Source organism: Sprattus sprattus, assembly GCF_963457725.1.
Source record: "Sprattus sprattus genome assembly, chromosome: 18".
NCBI lineage: Eukaryota > Metazoa > Chordata > Actinopteri > Clupeiformes > Clupeidae > Sprattus > Sprattus sprattus.
In genome coordinates this window covers 1,712,501-1,735,000 of record NC_137916.1, presented here as the reverse complement: position 1 = coordinate 1,735,000, position 22,500 = coordinate 1,712,501, and the positions used below count along the sequence as shown (strand labels likewise).

The 22,500-nt window shown below is 41.9% G+C and overlaps 1 protein-coding gene across 1 annotated transcript in view; it reads left to right on the top strand.

The window, feature by feature from the left end:
* Positions 1-22,500, top strand: part of LOC308378873 (transcriptional enhancer factor TEF-1-like) — an 83,720-nt gene that overhangs the window by 13,917 nt on the left and 47,303 nt on the right. The window lies entirely within an intron of this gene.

The window sequence follows — 22,500 nt, the reverse complement described above, 5'->3', positions numbered from 1 at the left end:
AAAGTCGAGTTTAGAGAAATGTCTAAGTTCCACAATATCGGTAGATACTGTGTTGTCATTTTTACTTTGATTTTCGCGGGGATTACGCTTAGCTTGTGTAACGACGTCAGCTGCGCAAATGTCCAGTAATATCTCAATTTTAATTGGTCCATGTTTGATGCGTAACGTAGATGATTACTGGCATAATATATTTACGTGCAAAGGCACAGTAGAGTTGTGCCTTTCGACGTACATATTAAAGAATACAGAATCGAAGTGCGCATGCGCGACATGACTTTTTCCGTTGCCGTTCACAATGAATGGACAGTAAAGGCACTGCTTATTCTACCGTTTTTTTGTATTTGTTTATGCGTAACTGATACAATTGTCATCGTAACGTCTAAACAATTGGAATAACGTTTGTATTTCATAAATAAATCACAAGAATACTCGGTACAAATACAAATACAAGTTAATTAAATAAAATTATTTAATAAACATTTTTACGTTTGAATTTTGTCAGGGTAGGCAGTGCCCATCACAAGTACTCAGAAGGACATCTTACCAGGCATGAGAATCACTCACCTTTCAGCGAAATTCGCCGTTTTGAAAACAAAATAGGTGACCTACGTTAATCGTGTAGAGTTTTAATTTTTGTGGGGGGGGGGGGGGGGGGGGGCACATATTCAGTGAACTGCGAACACGCAGACCTGCCAACCTGCACACATTTTGTGTGACCGCCCCCTCCCCCGCGACGGAGTTTTTGAACATCTTTTTCATATTCAGATGACATGTACTATTGTAGCCATGCACCTAGAGGTGGTAAAGATAATTAATTATATCTGGCAACACTGGGAAAGCAGTTGATCAATGACTGTCTGTCTACAGTCAGAGCTCGCGCAAGAAGGAAAGAAAGAAAGATATCCTTTCCAAAACGTGTATAGTTGAATAACTAATTTGTGAAAGAACCAGAGAAACACTCGCTATCGCTCGGTCGATACCTTACGGCCTCTGTCTGATATTTACCTGCATGACCTCACTCTCGGCCAGTAAGTAGTTAATATATATATATATATATATATATATGTGTATATAGTGTATGTTTTGTAAAGATATAAATGAAATATACATTAATAGTTACTATAAAATATATATAATACAAAAATTGTATTATTATTTTGTATTTGTTTATATTTATATATATATATATATATATATAGTAAATAAACATGTTAACTTGAGATACAAGTGTATGTTTTGTAAAGATATAAATTAAATATACATTAATAGTTACTATAAAATATATATATATAACAAAAAAAATTGTATTATTATTTTGTATTTGTTTATATTTATATATATACATATAACTGTAGACAGACAATTTTTTTTGTTATATATATTTTATAGTAACTATTAATGTATATTTCATTTATATCTTTACAAAACATACACTTGTATCTCAAGTTAACATGTTTATTTAATCAAGAAAGGACATTCCTTGTGGTTGCGCCACCTGACTTACTGGTTGCGCCACCTGACATTTGCTACTAATTCCCAATTATTCAGGCATCTACCTAGGCACCTATATAACCTTTTGACTTTGCTAGCTAGTTAAGTCATTCACTTTTACAGTAAAATAAAGAGATTTATATTTAAATAACTTTTTCTTAGATTTATATTGGTTGTACCACCTGACATGTAAACTGTACAAGTCTAACTATGAAGAAAAAGTAGCAATTTTGTATAAATATTTGAGAGAGATTTACATACCTTTCACTCATCACTCAAAGTCACTTGAGGTCCTTTTGATGATGCAATATCCTGTTCACTCATCTCTCTTCTCAATTCAAAATAAAAGTTGTATGACCGCGGTCGCGCCGCCCTGACATTCCAGATGTTCAGATTTCCGGACAAAGCTGTTTTTAATATTCCAAACAATTTAAGAACAACAAAACTATTAAACTTTGTTTATTTTAAAGGTTTTCAATACAAAATTATGCCACCACATTAATATTATATTAATTAATATTTTGAATTACATATTTAATACATTTCACATAGTGTTAACTTGTTCGGACGGTTGCACCACCTGACATTTTGAGGGTTTGAGATGGCAAAACATAAAATATATATAATTTTTATGATAAACTGGAAATATGTTCAAATTAAACAGGTTTCATAGAATAAAATTATGCTTATTTTGAATCCTTTAAAATTATTTTAAACCAAAGTAGTGCACTCGGACGCAAAAATCTGCATGTCACGTCAGAATCTAAATAAAAGCTGACTGGGACCGATCTGACATGGAGCTGATCCCCAGTCAACTGGTGTATGAGACCTGAAGACACACACGCACTATATGAGGTGATCAGTGTCCTCAGGGCATGAGACGGGTGAGGGAGGGAGCTGCTTTAGTCTGCCAGGGAACAGCTGGTGTGTGTGTGTGTGTGTGTGTTCAAACAGCTCTGTAACTCTACCGTTATCATGAACACTGTTTAACCTTAACATCCATGGCTTTTGCAGGGACCCACATCTGGTGTGTGTGTGTGTTTGAAGCCGTTGTGAGGGAGTGGTAACAGTGGTGGGAGTTGGGAAGGATTGAAGGAGTGAGGGATGGAGAGAAGAAGAGAGAAAGGGCAGCTGTAAGCAGCATTTTCCTGCTCATTAGGGTGTCTGCAGTAAAGCAACCACAGCTCAGGCCTCTGTGTGTGTGTGTGTGTGTGTGTGTGTGTGTGTGTGTGTGTGTGTGTGTGTGTGTGTGTGTGTGTGTGTGTTAGGGCGTCTGCAGTAAAGTGACCACAGCTCAGCTCAGCTGTGTGTGTGTGTGTGTGTGTGTGTGTGTGTGTGTTATTAGGGCGTCTGCAGTAAAGTGACCACAGTTCAGCTCAGCTGTGTGTGTGTGTGTGTTTGTGATGCAGTAAAGCGACCACAGCTCAGCTCAGCTGTGTGTGTGTGTGTGTGTGTGTGTGTGTGTGTGTGTGTGTGTGTGTGTGTGTGTGTGTGTGTGTGTGTGTGTGTGTGTGTGTGTGTGTGTGTTTGTGATGCAGTAAAGCGACCACAGCTCTGGCCTCTGTGTGTGTGTGTGTGTGTGTGTGTGTGTGTGTGTGTGTGATGCAGTAAAGCGACCACAGCTCAGCTCTGCTCCAGTGCTTCAGCCAGCAGCCTAATGCCAACCGTATGTGAGGATCAATGCCACACCAGGACACACACTCACACACACTCAGGACACACACACACACACACTCAGGACACACACACACACTCAGGACACACACACACTCAGGACAAACACCCACACCAGGACACACACACACCAGGACACACTCAGGACACCCACACACACACAGGACACACACACACACACACACACACACACACACACATATACACTCAGGACACACACACACACCCAGGACACACACACACTCAGGACACACACACACACTCAGGACACCCACACACACACTCATGACACCCACACATATACACTCAGGACACCCACACACACTCAGGACACACACACACACACTCATGACACACACACATATACACTCAGGACACCCACACACACTCAGGACACACACACACACTCAGGACACCCACACACACTCAGGACACACAGACAGGAGACTCACACATGCAAACTTAAGAAGAAGTGATCAGTTATCCAGTCATTAGATGAGTCAGATCCTGTGGGTCTATGCGAGGGAGTCTGTGAATCTGAATCTGTGTGTGTGTGAGTGAGTGTGTGTGAATCTGAGTGAGTCAGTGAGGTGAGTGAGGTGAGTGTGTGTGTGTGTGTGTGTGTGTGTGTGTGTGTGTGTGTGTGTGTGTGTGTGTGTGTGTGTGTGTCTGTGTCTGGGAGCAGGAAGTGCCTGGCTGTTTCCTGTAGTAGCGAGTCACGGGTCCAACATCAGCAGGAGATTCATGTGTCACACTCACTGACTCACTAACACACACACACTCTAACTGACTAACACACACACACTCACTCACTCACTCACTCACTCACTCACTCACTCACTCACTCACTCACTCACTCACTCACTCACTCACTCACTCACTCACTCACTCACTCACTCACTCACTCACTCACTCACTCACTCACTCACTCACTCACTCACTCACTCACTCACTCACTCACTCACTCACTCACTCACTCACTCACTCACTCATACACATACATACACACACACACACACACAGACACAACAAAACAAGGTGTTGTGACAGAACATGATCTCCTGAATATGAGGTGTGTGTGTGTGTGAGAGATGGTTATTGTAAGGACGTTTAGGGTGTGTGTTTTGTCATAAATGAAACACATTTGTGTGATTACCAGTGGTGTGCTCACATTAGGACTGTGCATGTTTGTGTGTTGGGGGGGGGGGGGGGGGTTGTTGAGTATGTGGCCCATTAATGTGGCGGGCAGACAGCTCTCGATCTTTCAGGATCTTGGTTGCTCTTCTTCACACACATACACACAAACACACCTTTTTATCACACACAGATACACAATCTCTCACACTCTCTCTCGCACACACACACACACACACACACACACACACACACACACACACACACACACACACACACACACACACACACACACACTAATGCACAGATTCACCCCAGACCTGCTGCAGTTGCTGCAGTGAGGTGATGTGCTCGCATGTAGGGTTAGGGTTAGCCAACTGATCAAATCCCTCTCTCCCCCTCGCATCTCTGTTGTATGGTCTGCTGTAGCTGTCAGATATTCTTTATTTACAGCTTTCATTTCCTGCTTTGGCCTGTCCCCCTCTCTCCACTTTGTGTGTGTGTGTGCGCTGTGTGCAAGGGGGAAACAAGACCCTATAGATATGTGATTATATGTGTCTGAAGTGCACACACACTCATGAACTAAAAGGGTGAACATTTTATACACCCTAAACAGCTGTGCTTTTTCTGTGTGTGTGTGTGTGTGTGTGTGTGTGTGTGTGTTTGTGTGTGTTGCAGTCATCTCTTTCCCTCATATGTAAAGATGAAGTGGTACACAGGTGTGTCAGTCATTTCCTTTGCCTTGCTCCCACCCACTGTGTGTGTGTGTTTGGGTGTGTGTGTGTGTGTGTGTGTGTGTGTGAGAGAGAGAGAGAGAGCAGGTGTATGTGAGAGTGAGTGAGTGTGTGTGTGTGTGTGTGTGTGTGTGTGTGCACACACCATGCACCTATACTATTCTCTCTCTCATAGAAACATACACACACACTGCACTGGAAGTAGAGTTGGGTAATTATGGTCATTACACTGTGCGTCCTTTGTGAGCTTAACCAGCCCAATGGCATTATGGGAGCTCACAGTCAGCCTTGTGCAGTCATTACAGACACACACACACACACACACACCGCCATTACAGTCGTTATACAAATGCAGGAGCAAAACAACACACACACACACCCCCCCCCCCACGCACACACACACACACCCTAGGGTTCAACGATATGGACCAAAAAGTAGTTTTAGACGGAATGGCGATACACATCATAAATCTGTGTGTGTGTGTCCGCTCACAAGCACCTTTCTGTAAACACACTGGGTCTATGGAAGCATATTTCATTACAGAGATTTGGATGCTTCAAGTTTTGAACCGTACAGCAGATGTAGTAATTATATTTAATATATTCTTAATGTATTTAATTAGTATTTGTTATATATTTTGTAAATAAATGAATAAATATTAAAATATTAATACTACTTAACCATACAGATTACCAATTTTTTTTGCTAATTTGGTGGAAAACACCTAACTCTATGCCTCTTCAAAAGCATCCTGGTGCAATACATTTGTGGAGGAGGTGAAGGTTTTTGTGAGGATAAACATCCTCATGGGCAGGGCCGGATTAAGACAATGGGCTTTAGGGGCTGCAGCCCCGGGCCTCGCCACCGGGGGCCTCAGGTTGTCCGATGTTGAGTGAGTCAACGTCACCGCGCATAACATTAGAAACATTCAGAGTGAAAAAAGGTATAATATCTGGTCAAAGAAAGCACGAGAGTGGGGCCAAAAACTGGTCCGTGGACCGTGACCCTCTAATCGCAAAAGTAAAAGTAAGACTGAAGAAGATAAATTCACATTTCTAAACTTTGCTTTGGTTCGCACCACATCGCATTACAGGGATACACTGTTAATAACGTGCTTTCAAATACGATGATGCAGGTAACAAGCCAGGCTTCCCGGTTCCATCTAAATAGGCCTAAACGTAAATTCTTTCAGCAATTGAAGATGTATGAGTTCTTATCATCACGCATATCGCTGCAGATTAGGCTAATGTTGAAAATTATCATTGTCAAACAGTGCCGTGGTGGTCATAGAGCAGAATTGCAGCTACAATTGTCATTAGGCCCGTGGGCAGGGATGGGTATCATGAAAGGTCGAGCATGAAAACCAGAGTGCAGGTGCAGGGCAGTGGAAAGTAACAAAGCAGTCAGGAGGGGGTCACTCATACACACCAACACACACTTATACATACACACACATACAGAGATACACTTACACATACACACACATAAACACATACACACATTCAAACAAACACTCAATTACACATACACATACACACACACACACAGATTCACACACACCTACACACATGGATACGCAATCACACAAATACACACATACGCACACAACCATACATATACACACACAAGATGATGCCAGTCAAGGCCAAACATAGGCTTTCATCATGTGATAACCAAGAAAATTGGCAGGAGGATCTTTTCTCCCCAAAGCAAAAGTTCCCTCGCAAAAGGTGAGCGAGAATATTCTGAGTGGCTAATAATGAGGATAAAATGTGTGAAAGTATGAGGGAATATTCTGATTGGTCATTTTTAGATAAGGTGATGTCCATGACTTGCATAAACTGACGAATTATGAGTATAAAAGACAATGCATTGGGTCTTAGATTCAGAGCTGTTCCATGGATCAACTCTCTCATATTTGGATGATCTGTCTGCAGGACTAAATAAATCTTCAGTTCATCGGACTCCGGACTTCTGACTCTGATTGAATATTATCTCTGGAAACAGTTGTAAATTCGCTACAACACTAATTCATTGAAAATTGTAGACACATTAATTGCAAGCCAGTTAGACATAGCTAAGTGAAATGTTTTAGCTTAGCTATAGAATCTTCCATTTTCGCAGTCATGGTCAAATATAAGTGTAGAGGTTTTCACTGAGGTTTTTTGTCAGATCAGCAGGACTGAATAGGTTCTACGCTCAATCCAGTTTGTGAGGTATTGCGCAATCTGAGATGCGTTGCCTCATCGTCTTGCTGTCTTCTGTGTGTTTGAACAGGACATGCGCAAATTCAGCGATTTTGATTATAAAACTGCTCGAAATGATTGGAGTCATGCAGAAAATACATTTATATCACAGACCAGTAGAAAATATTTATTTCCTTTGATCGTTATTTGTTTTTTTACTTTAATGATGACAGGTGAGGCTCTGCCTCCCCGGACCGCACGTCCGTGCTCTCGCATAGAAACCTGGGCGCGGAGCCAAGCTGTTGCTTCACTGAATAGGCATATGCTTAATCAATTCGTTATTTCATTCCCTGGCTATTTAGCCTTGTTTTTGCTTTTGAATGAATGGAAATATGTATACATTTACATTATTGGTTTATTATTGTCTACAGTGTAGTGTACTACACACATACATTTTATCCTTGGCTTTAAACTGATCATATTTGTAGATTGGTTCTTTGGACTTTAAAGCACTGATGTGTCAGTGCACCTGGCGTGAGTTTGTGTGCGTGTCATGATGTGTGTCGGGGCGATATAGGGGCCTCATCCTGGTAATTAGCCCCAGGCCTCAAAATGTCTTAATCCGGCCCTGCTCATGGGTATCCATCATATACCCTCTTTCCTTGACTACTGTTCATCTGATCCAGCCTTACAAGTGTCCTATGTGGCAGACACCAATGCCATGAAATAAGTATGAGGAGTTATGCAGATACCTACCCTGTTCAAACCCAGGGATAGCAGACTCTGGTGACAAGCTTCAGAAAGTGAGACCATTACAGTTTTTTCCAATCATTTTCACACTTGGTTCAATACCATGTACTCTTTCTCAAAACACTTAACACATCCAGCAGTAGACTAACTAAATGGGATACTTTTCCATTGCTTAGATTAGGGCTGGGCGATATGGAAAAAAACATATATCACGATATGGATTATTTTATATCACGATAGCGATATATATCACGATATGCCCTCTTGCTTTACTGGATAGGGGTGTACTTAAAAGTGTGATCCATCACGACCTGTACCACAATTACGCAGATTGTACTGAACGTTTCCATTGAATCTTTAAATAGTAAGATTAAAACAAAGTGCATGACATTTAGTCCAGTGCTTGTGGCTTTCAGTGGTTCTTTAATGTACTTTCAGAAGATAAATCAAGTGTTAAAAAACTTTCTTTTCAATGTTTGTTCATATGCTATAGCAATAATGATGAGAAAAACATTTTCTTATATGGCCACGTATAAAAATAAGAAAATTAAGAAGTTGGCCATTACACATACGCCCCATTGACCGCTTCAGCCCGTTGGTGCAACACTAGCCCCTTATACACGTGTCAATGTAAAGCGTTTACATCGCGTCTGCACCGATAGAAACTCGCGAAAGTGTTACAATTGCCTTATGTATAAGGGGTCTAGATGTGAACTGTTCGTTTTTCCGCCGATCGTCTGAGCCTTTCGAGAGAGGTGGTTTACCACGATCGTTCGGCTCAGAAAAGGGCGTGTCAAATCAGGCCGATGTGTCATGGGGGGAGTCGGTGCGTGACTGGGGGGAGACGGTGACAGGAGGCTAGAAAGTTCTTGCCTGTTCTTGAAAGGAGACTGATCCAATAGGCTAGTAGGCCTACAATTTTTTATCAGTAATAAAACGCAATTTGGTACACCATTTTAATATGGTAATATAGCCTACTGTTTTTTGCAAAATGAAAGAAAGCATATTTAGGAAACGCCACTCGAGCCTATTAATTCCGAAATTTCACCACATTGTAGGCTATATAGCCTACTGTAACAACCCCAACACTTGCCTGCTTCCCTTGCAAATCAAAGTTTTCCGACTATTTTACTTACCTTCTTTCTTAGCTGTTGATGTTACTGAGCTAGAAGTTTAACTTGTTCTGAACATCTCGTGCCCAATGTCACTTCTGAGTCAAATCACTCCATCATCTCTTTGAAATTCCTTATTCCACGAGTGGTAGGCTACAATGACTGGCTGTTTTAAAATATAACTAATAGCCTAACGAAACAAAATAACCCAGGCAGTTTCATCTTCGAGACGTTAAGGCTTCTTCCAATACTGACAGCTGACTCATAGCTTGCAGGTTTGCGGGAGACGCGACATTTGAGGGATTGTCACTTAATTTAAACCTTTTTTGCTTCCGTTAGTGTGTGTGTGTGTGTGTGTGTGTGTGTGTGTGTGTGTGTGTGTGTGTGTGTGTGATAGAGACAGAGAGGACTCAGTAAAACATCGGAAAACACCGTGTCTCGTAAGCCTTAAGCTATCAATCACCCCCACAATGAAATATGCCATTACAGTCGCGCCAAACTTCTTGGCATTGTGGTGCGCCCAAAACGCAAGCTATAAACGTAGCCATCCTAATGTAACCAAAATATACCTCTGCTGATATGCCTAACCTTCGTTCTATTTAGAATTTGTCTTAGCACTATGCAGGAATAAAATAGCATCTAGTGTCAGGATTCAGGCGAGAGCGCCTGGCTTCTATAACGCGCCCTGCTGCACTGAAGGAGCGCTCACTCGCAGCACTTGTTGCTGGAACGCATATAATTCGTTTTGCAAGGTGCTGTAGTCGTGGGAACGACTGGCCTGTTTTCTCCCAAAAGGAAAGTAGATTTTCCTCTGCTGATCCCGCGTCTATATGGAAGTTTGTAGAGAGATTACGGGGGAGTAATATGCTCCGCTGCCGAAGTAGATTAAATGTTTTTAACTTTTTTTTTTCTACAAGCATGATATGCTATGTATGGTGTAGTAGACTGAGACTCTATTCACTACTGCACAAAAACTAGACACGTTTGCAAAACTAGACGTTTGCAATGAAGTAGGTAAAACAACTTTCGCCAATATCTCCGTAAGGGAGATGGGTTGTGTGCTCAAATTTCCTGGGATCAAAGAAGACGTTAGTATTCATGTGCAAACTAAAAATCACGTCTCAGGATTGCTGCCCATGCAAGTTATTTCGGGTGTCTCAACTGTAACTAATACCACTGTCAAATAATTATGAGTTCAGTTAAAGACGGAGCAAACACAGTTTTCTACCGTTGTTGAAACACATCCACGCGTAGACTCGTTTTCTTTCCATCTGGGAGTGGTTATTCAAAGAAAATATTAAGAACTAAATGCTGATAGAAAGAAGGGAACTTTAAGCCACTACACTGCCTGTGCACGATGCGGATCCACGTTGATGTTGTTAGTAAACAAACAAGGTGGGAGCACATCTCCGTGGTCTTTGCGCATGCCCGAGGCAATGTAAACGGTTCACATTTTGCACATGTAAACACGTAACGACAAGAGCCGTTTCCCTGAAGACGGTCCTGTAAACAAACGCAAGTAAACGAAACGATGGAGCTGCATTTTATCTGGATAAAAAGGATATTAGCGTTTACATTTCCCAACCAATTTAATTTGTATCTTCAAGGGTTTATGATCTAGCCTACGTGGAGTACCAAAAAAAACCTCCATGCTACATAGAATCTAGATAAGCTATAAACGCCATAGACATATACACATGTATGCTATATGTCTATGATAATCGCTGCTAGATGCTCACTGTTCTTGTGCTCCCACAGCTCCTTCACTTTTGAAATACTGAAAAGAAATCTGAACTAACGAAATAGTGCATCTTAAACTACTACTATTTGACCATCATTGAGAAAAATGGAACAGAATCTGCTAATAAATGGTTACACTTGTATTATACTCGTATTATACGGCTCTTCAAAATGTTCAAAGTTCCGTTGATTTGAATGGGCCACCCCAGCATTTGCACGTCTGTAATGTCTTGATTTTCACTGCTGTCATTAGCAATGGGTGTCGATGCCTAATTGTATAACAGCGGCTGTGGTAACAGTTACACCTTCCTGCAGCGCGTCCATCATTCATTTTTTTTTAAACCAGAATTAAATTTCGCAGGCTCTCACCGTCAATCATGTCGCAAACGTATGATGCAAAGCAGCGTAATGTAAAGCGGTGTCATGTCGCAAAACCACGTTCTCTAAAAATGATCTTAATATTCTTTTTTGCATAGTAAGCAAAATGTTATATTAGGATGTGAAATTATATTAAAATGTATATTATCTGTAATAATGAAAAAAAAGTTTATCACGATAGAAAAGATAGAGGAGAAAGGTCACGATAGACACGTTTCTATCGTCCTCACGATATATATCGTCATATCGCCCAGCCCTAGCTTAGATACAAAATGCAGTCAATGACCACTTCCAAAATTCATGGATACCTCTCGCTGTTCCTTTCCCCCCATGTCCTCACTTCTCTTTGCTGCCACAGCACCCTCAATCACTTCTCTACCCTCAGATGAGGTGGAACAACTGACATCCTGACACATAAAAGAAAAAAAAACTATCCTATTATTGTAAGCCATCACAGTGGAAGTCATTATTGTTTCATCCATTTTTATGTCAATTGTTTTATGCCACATCAGCTCAATATCCCAGTGTGTACTACATACGGACAAGCTATATCACATCTACTATACATTTTTGTAGTAGTGATGTCCTATACCTTGGTCCTGATTTCATTGTGATTAGCTTTTCTACAGCATAAAAGCTGTACAAGCTTAAAATTTAACATCACAACATAGTACTTTGGCTGTCGAATAATCTGCTGAATACCATTTCAATATGAGGTTTTCAATATTCAATGATGACCTTGCTATTGATTGTAGCTACTGTTGTTACCATAAGCTTACAGCTCAAAACAAATGAGGGATTTGAAATACTAGTAGAGATGAAGTTCTTTTACTATACATGTTATTTATCTTAATCTGATCAGTTTAGTAAGTGATGAGGCTGAGTCAATAGCTGGCTATCAACCAACTCCAGACGAACTCCTCAGACTAACGTTACCTCAGTCAATGAAGATAGCTAGCAAGTAAGCTGGCAAACTGGTCATGGAAATTGAGATGACGATACAAATTGTAAGACATTTCTTCTGAAAACCAGAAAACACAGCCGATTACCCACGTTGTTTATTTGTGCAAATAATAGCTCTCACCCACAGACGCGGGTGCTTCCTTCGTAGGTTGCAAAGTCACGAATTGACCGCCATTTCCACAAGTGAGGTAACTTGAAAATGAGCTTTAGTGAATGTCCCTCAAAGACCAATTATTAAATGTTACATATCTCTGCTAATAAAAGTGTCATGGGTTTACAATCTATTCAAACATCACTGATCTAGCTATGACTTTTGTCTATGTATACGATGAGGCTGGTGCTATTTGTAAACCAACACTTCTCAGTTACTGCCATACGAAGACGTTACTGGCGAGTTAGCTAGTCAGAAATAAACAGAAGGATACTTATATTTATATTATATTTGAATACGTTTTTTTATTTTTGACTTCTCAAACAGGATCGTTACTGTCATACAAACGTGATTAGTCGTCGTCATTGGTGCACAAAAATACGGTATCATCCAGTGAGAACAGATGTAGACGTCTCTGATTTCTAGCCTTTACTCGAGACACTGTAATCTTCAAGCGATCTGTCAGTAGCGAGGTTAAATTAGCAAATACTTAAAAAAAAGCCAATGACAGCATATCCAGTTTCCGGTTTCAAAATAAAAGTAAGATGTTAATCTATCCATTAGCGGGGTATTTTTTCATATATTATTGTTGTAGTATAAACACTGTGTCTTTAAAAGTTACGGCCGTCGACGGCCGCTATGGGAGAATACAAGAAGGTCGTCGACGGCCGCTATGGGATCTAGAGGGTTAATCCAGTGCGCCCTATAGTGCGGAAAATACGGTAATATGCATTTAGTGTTGGTTTGGGTTAGGGTTAGGGTTAGAACTGATAGAAAATCGTAAACAACAACAATCGCCGGTGGGGAGAAGCCATTTTTCCATTGACTGGAAGCCTGCTTTATTTATTGCAGGTTACAAAAAATTAAGAAAATGGCGGCGATTGTTGTTGTTATCGATTTTCTATCAGTTCTCACCACACAACGACGTCTCATCTTTGCTGCTTGAATGTCGGTATGTAATGGTATGGAGTTATTGAAACTTACTACGTGTAAAAAAGACTAGAAATTGAATGTTTATTTTTTAGCCTCGAAAGTTGCACTGGGTGCCTTTAACAAGAATGGTGAAGTCTTGCAAAAAATATTGGTTTTATGCCCTAGCTTTGAACTAGTAAGTGATAATATCGTGATAATATGAAGTTCAAATATCGAGGCGGTATGCAGCCACGACCCAAAGTGAGTGCCGATTTTTTTTTTTCAGTCAGATGATTTTTTTTTTTGCTTTAATCCCTGCACACACACACACGCCAGCACACACACCCTTACACACACTCATCTCCTGCCTGTACACACACTCATCCTGCTTCCCCCTACTCACAAACATGTACACACTCAGCGTCATGTCCCACAATGCATTGCCCCCCGCTGTCACCCGGAGTCCCTTTATTTCAGTAATAAGCGGTTGCCACGGCACCCAGGATGGACCAGGAGGAGAACGCAATATTTAGTGCAGCCAGATGAGATGCGTGCCTCACACATACACACACCCACATATATGCAAACACACACACCCCACATATATACATGCACGCACTCTCACACACACACACACACACACACACACACACACACACACACACACACACATGCATTTTTACCACAGGTGATGTCCTCGAGTGCTCATTAGGATTCCTGAATGGTGGATCTGGGAGCCATGGAGCACACATACACACACACACACACACACACACACACACACACACACACTGAGTGATACGGAGACACACACTCAAGTTAGATATATGGATAGACTCACACACACACACACACACACACACACACACACACACACACACACAGAAAGAAGTTGGATATACGATAGACATACACACACCATGTCTATATGTGTATGTGTGGTTGTGTGTGTATTTGTGTATATTCCTGTGTTCCTGTGTGTTTGCACTCATTAAGACAGCAGTTGTTAGAATAGTCATGTGTGTGTAGAATGTGGTGAGGTGAAGGCTGGGAGGGTTCACACACACTAGAGATTTAGAGGGCTTAGCTGCAGGTGTGTGTGCATGTGTAGCCTTCTCAATTTTCTTGGTTTGAAGTTAGTTTTTCTTTAAAGATCCCATCTGTGGATAGGTGCATGTGTGTGTGTGTGTGTGTGTGTGTGTGTGTGTGTGTGTGTGTGTGTGTGTGTGTGTGTGTGTGTGTGTGTGTGTGTGTGTGTGTGTGTGTGTGTGTGGACAGATGATGGATCTTTGGCTTTCTGTTCTGCCCTGGGAAGTGGAGTTATGATGGAGCACTCTCCTGTATGACATCATCAAATGACATCACACTGTAAGAAAGAGCAGCGGGAGTTTGTTGGCACCGCCCACTCTGGGAAACCCCACCATTGAGAGCTGCTCACACACACACACACACACACACACACCCCACCATTGAGAGCTGCTCACACACACACACACACACACACACACACACACACCCCACCATTGAGAGCTGCTCACACACACACACACACACACACACACACACACCCCACCATTGAGAGCTGCTCACACACACACACACACACACACACACACACACCCCACCATTGAGAGCTGCTCACACACACACTCACACACACACACACACACACACACACACACACACACACCCCACCATTGAGAGCTGCTCACACACACACACACACACACACACACCCCACCATTGAGAGCTGCTCACACACACACACACACACACACACACACACCCCACCAGTGAGAGCTGCTCACACACACACACACACACACACACACACACACACCCCACCAGTGAGAGCTGCTCACACACACACACACACACACACACACACACACACACACACACACACACACCCCACCATTGAGAGCTGCTCACACACACACACACACACACACACACACACACACACACCCCACCAGTGAGAGCTGCTCACACACACACACACACACACACACACCCCACCAGTGAGAGCTGCTCGCCCAAAACTACCCAGAAACCATCTGTCAGCAGTCATGCCCAGACAAACACATACACACACACACTCACACAAGGGCTCCCCCCCCCTTTCCTCTAAGTAGGCCACTCTTTGAAGAAAAGGAAGAGGCATTTTCTAGATCTTTCTCTCCTTTTCACTCTTCACTGTCTGTATCTCATTCTAGATCTCTTTATCGCATTCTAGACCGCTTTATCTAATTCCAGATTTCTTTTTGTCATTCTAGATCTCTTTATTTCATTATTGTCTCCGTCTCAAATTTTCTTCCTCTCTTAACTATCTTTCTCACATTCTACCTCTCTTTCTCTTACTCTCTATCTCTATTTCTCTCATTCTGTCTCCCATTCTTTGTCAGTTAATCAGCATTTGGAGTTCAGCTAAGGCCCAGTACCATACAGCTCATTCTCCTCAGGTTCTCTCTCACTGACACGCACGCATGCATGCAAGCACTCCGCACGCGCACACACACACACACACACTCACTGTATTCTGCTGTGTCCGCAATAAGCACACAAAAACACTTCCAGTGAAAGCCAGCCCTTCCCTTTCTCTCTCTCTCATCCACACACACACACACACACATACACACATACACACACAAACCCAGCTCTGATACCTCCCAAAACACACCCCTCACGCTCACACACCTCTTTGGGTTTCCTACATGAATAGTTGAGGTTTCATATCAGTTTTGAAGTCAGGTGTGAGATCATTGCCATAATTGAGATTGTAGTGTGTGTTTGTGTGTGTGCTTGGGCGTGTAGTTGAGCAGGTACTATATGAGTGCTTGTTCCACTACTCTAGGAGCCTTATCTAGTGATGTAGAACCCTGGACTTTTCTACCCTGATTAATTGGGAGAACCAACCCTCTTATACACTGCTCAAATAAAATTAAAGGAACATTTTTTGAACAGGGTATGTCATGAATTCAATTGACCGATCGCGAAACTCCTCCCTAGAACGGCCCTTGTCCAATCATACCTTAGCAACGGCTACTAAGAGAAGAAGGTCCGACAACTTTGAGGTCTGAGCAGCGTGGTTAAACAGTGTGCCTATGGGACTTGTAGGTATGACATGAGGTACCCTGAGAGATTAGAGGGATACGTCGTTTTGTTTCCGCTTCCCCAAAGCCCAAAACACAGGCGCAAAAATGCCAGCTGTGTATTAAACAGTGTGGTCACCCCACACCCAACTAAATATATCGCAAAACACACATAGTCTGCTCCAAAGTAAATCAAGCTGCTTGCTGTCAGGTAGCTATCGCTAGGCATGATGGCTAACTATCTAGTTGAGAGAGAAAATCCCCCTACAGTTATGGTCCATGAATACTTGTATTATTACCACTAGAATAACATAACTAGTCTATCCAACCAAAGTGTTCATGTTCAAAAAAATTAAATGTTAATGTATGTGCCTGTCTAAATGTCACTGTTACTGTCTGTATGATTACTCGCAGAGCTGTTGAAGCTATCGACAGCAAACGCCAGCATTGAACAAAACTTTTAACGAACACTTTGTAGTTTGTATTTATGCTTAATACAACATTGAACAGAACTTTTAACGAACACTTTGTATGTATACTGCTGGCGTTCGCAATCGCCAGCTTTGATAGCTCAGCGTGCACATTTACAAAAGGTTACTGACGGTAACATCAGCATTGCTAGCTAGGATAGTCACCATACATACCTCCAGAGTCTCTCGCCAGAGACGGAATAAATAATAAGAATAATCTTTGGAGGTTATTAGCTAGCTTGAAATATTGTATTCAGATCTTACCCAGTGGTGAAATAACATGACTAGTCTACAAGGTTGTGCTGGTTGCATTTCAATGAAGAGGTCGTAGGGTTTCTATTTTTTTTTTTTATTGAGACCTGTATGCCTTTGCTTAAATTATTGTTGTGTCCACTTCGTTGTTGATCTTAATATTTTGGATATATCCTTCCACTACATATTGCAGTCCCTTTTGGCTTGATCTGGAGGATACCGCGGAGGTATTACTCCAAAAATCATCACTCATACTGACCGTTATAGCGATCGTACCCGTACTTGCCATGGCTTTAAGGTTGACAGTTCCGTGAATTGTGTCTGACGTAGCAACAATAACTAGGGGGCGGAGCCCTGGCGATCGGTCAATTGCACTTTTTTGATAATTATCTGGTCAGTTTCAGCATTAGTGTTGATGGAATTAACAACAGGTGCACTAGAGGGGCAACAATGAGACGACCCCCAAAATAGGGGTGGTTTTGCATGTGGAGGCCATTTCAAGTTTCTCTCTCTTGATCATTTCGACTGGTTTTCCATTAGTATTGGCTTTAGCTAGAGTCATTATCTCTACTGGGAGCCTGAGGTGATTTCTTAACCCTACAGAAGTTGCACAGATTGTCCAACTCCTCCAGGATGGCACATCCACGCGTGCAAAGAGATTTGATGTGTCTCCCAGCATAATCTCCACAACATGGAGGAGATTCCAGGAGACAGGCAATTACTCTAGGAGAGCTGGACATGGCCGTAGAAGGTCCTAAACCCATCAGCAGGACCGATATCTGCTGCTTTGTGCAAGGAGGAACAGGTTAAGCACTGCCCGATCCCTACAGAATGACCTCCAGCAGGCCACTGGTGTGAATGTCTCTGCCCAAACAGTCAGAAACAGACTCCATGAGGGTGGCCTCAGGGCGCGACGTCCTGTAGTATGCCCTGTGCTCACTGCCCAGCATCGTGGAGCTCGATTGGCATTTGCCATAGAACACCAGAATTGGCATGTCCGCCACTGGCGCCCTGTGCTTTTCACAGATGAGAGCAGGTTCACCCTGAGCACCTGTGATAGACGTGAAAGGGCCTGGAGAAGCCAAGGAGAACACTATGCTGCCTGCAACATGGTTCAGCATGACTGGTGTGGTGGTGGGTCAGTGATGGTCTGGGGTGGCATATCCATGGAGGGACGCATGGAGGTTCCTCCTGATCCACGACAATGACTGGCTTTGTGTGGCAAGAGTATGCAGGCAGTACCTGGAGGATGAAGGAATTGATGCAATTGAATGGCCCTCACGATCACCTGACCTAAACCTGATAGAACACCTCTGGGACATTCTGTTTCGGTCCATCAGACGGCGCCAGGTTGCTCCTCAGACTTTGCAGGAGCTCACTGATGCCCTTAGACAGATCTGGGAGGACATCCCACAAGACACCATCCGTTGCCTCATTAGGTGCATGCTGCGACGTTGTCAAGCATGCATACAAGCACGTGTAGGTGGTGGGCCGAGGTGCGATTTTGTGCATTTTAACGTTCCCTGGATATGTAGAAGCCACGTTTTTGTAAATATGTTTTAGTTTGTATTCACGTTAGACAAAAATTGTTGCCACTTGCAGTTATTGCTCATTAAGTCGTTATCGATAACTTTATTTCCCATTATTTCCGAGGCAAATAGAGAGGGCAGCTACACTTTGGGTCCGATACTCGTGACGTTTTGTCGTTGTTATCCAATCGCGTTCTTGGAATTGCGCCAGTGAAGTTAATGAGCAGTCCAACAACACTGTTTACATCTTTGTCCATGTAGTGTGAATTGTGGAATATATGGGTCATTTTTAGACGTTTTTGATTCAGTTTTCAAATCGAGGTGATGAACTCTTTACTCAACTATAAATAGAACAACTATGAATGTAGAGGTAACGTTAAAGCAGTCTGAATCAATAGTTCAGTTCAAGTATTTATTTGTCATATACACAGAAAAACAGAGTCAGACTGGGCATTGAAATTCTTGGGACAAGACACCGCATAACAACCTACCATAGCATAACATAAAATAACATAACATATAAGTACTCTGAATATAAATTCCACAAATAATAAACAAAATCTACAAAATGAATATACAATACCATCTGCTAAACATACAATACAAATATAGTAACCTAAACTAACCTAATATACCTATACTAACCTAAAGACAAATCAAATGTGACTCGTATCAGGTAGTGCAATATTACTGTAGTGCAAACAATGGAAAACTAACATGTAAAGTGAAAGGTGCAAGACTGTCATCACTGTCCATTTAAAAGCCTGATGGCCCTGGGAAAGAAACTGCTCTCCAATCTACGGGTGAGAGATCGAATACTTCGGTAACGCCTACCAGATGGCAAAGGGGAAAAAAGTTTATAGGATGGATAGATAGGATAGTATTTCATTCAAGTTTTACACATCTATCACGTCATAAAATAGAGCCAGGCAGGAGCTTCTTCTGACACATGGTACCTACCTGTATCAGCTACAATGACCTGCTGCATGCATGTAGTAGAAGTTGATGGCCCAATAAGCCCCTTTACAGCTGTTAGTTGGGGAAATTTCTGTGAATCTGTGTTTCTCTGGAGAGAACTTGAATGTAGAGAGAGTCTTGTGGCAGAAGAGGCAGTGCAAAGATTAAATTTGAACGGCCAGGAGGAATCTTTGATACCAGATAACAGTGGCTACCACCGAGAATGCTACTGCCATTTCACAAATATCACTAAGATCAAAAGAGCCCAAAAGAGGAGAGAGAAATCAGCTTTATTTCAACAAAACGTTACAAAAGGTTGGTATCAAAAGATGAATGCCGTGTTAATGTTGAACTCAACTTGGACCTGTAAATGAGAAAATAAATGACATTTAGTGGCAAGTCTCATATAAGGGTACATATTAAGGAACCAGTTTGTGTTCAATTATGAGTCCAGACACTGATGTTTTTGTGCTGGCTTTAGCTTTTAGTCCACAAATAAACAGTGATCTGTACTTCCACACAGCCAAGGGAAGAGAAGCAGCACACATAACTAACATAAGCCAGTTACACAGCCATCTTGGTGACGACAAATGCAATGCCCTTGTAGGTCTACATGCCTTTTCTGGATGTGACACTGTGAGTGCTCTTTATAGAGTTGGCAAAGCAAAAGCCTACAAAAAATTCTGTTCAAGACCTGAAAATATCCATCTGTTCCAAGAGCTAGGAACTAGCTTCACCCCATCCTCAGACCTTTGTGAAGCACTGGAGGGCTTCACATGTCACCTATATGAACAGGGAGACTGTAGGGAAGTGAATGTTGCAAGGGCCAAACTTTTTAAGGCAGGGAAATGTTCAGAGAGGGACTTACCTCCAAATAAAGACTGCTTGTATAAGCACATTCAGCGGGCAAGCTATCAGGCTTGAGTGTATGCCGGATATCCCACCTCCAGTGAACCATGGGTGGAAGATGTCTGGAGATGGCTACATAGTGGAGTGGATGTCCCTGCCACCAGCTCCAGAGGCTGTACTGGCACACTGTGCCTACAAAAAAAACAAAAACAGTGTAAGAAGGGCAAATGTACATGCAAACAGCATGATCTGCCATGTACTGACCTATGCCTGTGCACAGACTATGAAAACAGGTCATCTAGCGATGACTAGGGTGGCAGGTTCTCTCCTGTAGCCTCAAACATTTCACCCATGTTCATATTGAGCTCTGTTTCTTTCTGCTTAATAAATTCTGTTCATTAAATGTTTTATTATAAATGTAATGTCTCTTCATGAATGCAACACTGACACGAGGTTTCCTTAATTTACGACTATAGCTACTATGTGACTTACGTATGCCGCACGTGTGCCAGAGTATAGCCGGATAATCAATATATTACGATTTCAAATCTAAGTTAGCAGGTAGCACCATGAATCCTCCCGTTTAAACAACTGCATTATAACTTAATCTCAGAAGTTTTGTACACGGGGCTGTTGTTCAAACTAAATGTACCTAAAGACAGTTTTAGCTACACGCTAGCTGCATGCATCATTCCCGAAAGACGAATACAAGTTTGTACCTCAATTAACTAGGATTACCGTTACATTGACAACACTCAATGACCAACGCTGTCTACGTAACCAACATGGTATATAGCAATAACGTTATATTAAATATACTTACCCCCACAAAACGAGTCACCCTCCTCGGCGATGTTCAGCTCGGCTGCTCCAAAAAGTTTGTTGTGGTCCAACAGCTGATTCTTATAGCCAAATATGATAGGCTTGTCATATTCCTACATCAGTATCTTACTACGCTATTGGCTAGATTGACATTGGTAACCGCCGCGTTTGCCTGTACCACTAGGAGTTAATAAAACTATTATTTCAAGTATATGCGACAGAAATATCCGTGGCAACAAGTGGAATAACACTTAAAATAAATTGATCGTACGGAATGGAGAAAAGAGTAGTTTTCCATGGCTCATTTTTCCAAATTGAACAGATATGGAGTGTCGGGCCACACAAGATATCGAGAAGCATTTTGAGTTGCAGAAATTGAATTTTGGCAAAATGGACAAGCCTGCCACATCATTTTTTCACTATGATTTTTGGTGTGTCTATAAAATTGAGTCCTCTGTAGGCTGAAAACTTTTATTTCCATCAAAGATGTGGCATCCTTTTGTTCCTAAGACATTAAACTGTCCATATCAGTATAGATATCCATCATAATTTGTTTTTACAATGAGATCTGATGTGTTTTCAAAGTGTTCCTTTAATTTTTTTTAGCTGTGTAGTTCCTTCTCACCCGCCTGTCTTGTTTATAGTGCATAAGCTTGTTCTTGTAGTTTGCTTTGACCCGCCTGTGTAGCTAATAGTGCGTAGGCTAGTTCTTATAGTTCGCTTTGACCCGCTTGTCTAGTTTATAGTGCGTAGGCTAGTTCTTATAGTTCGCTTTGACCCGCCTGTCGAGTTTATAATGTGTAGGCTAGTTCTTATAGTTCGCTTTGACCCGCTTGTCTAGTTTATAGTGCGTAGGCTAGTTCTTATAGTTCGCTTTGACCCGCCTGTCTAGTTTATAATGTGTAGGCTAGTTCTTATAGTTCGCTTTGACCCGCCTGTCTAGTTTATAATGTGTAGGCTAGTTCTTATAGTTCGCTTTGACCCGCCTGTCTAGTTTATAATGTGTAGGCTAGTTCTTATAGTTCGCTTTGACCCGCCTGTCGAGTTTATAATGTGTAGGCTAGTTCTTATAGTTCGCTTTGACCCGCCTGTCTAGTTTGTAGTGTGTAGGCTACTTCTTATAGTTCACTTTGACCCGCCTGTCTAGTTTATAGTGCGTAGGCTACTTCTTATAGTTCACTTTGCCTGTCTAGTTTATAGTGTTAAGCTAGTTCTTATAGTTCGCTTTGACCTGCCTGTGTAGTTTATAGTGCATAGGCTAGTTCCTGAAGAAACTGCTCAGTATGTGTGTGTGTGTGTGTTT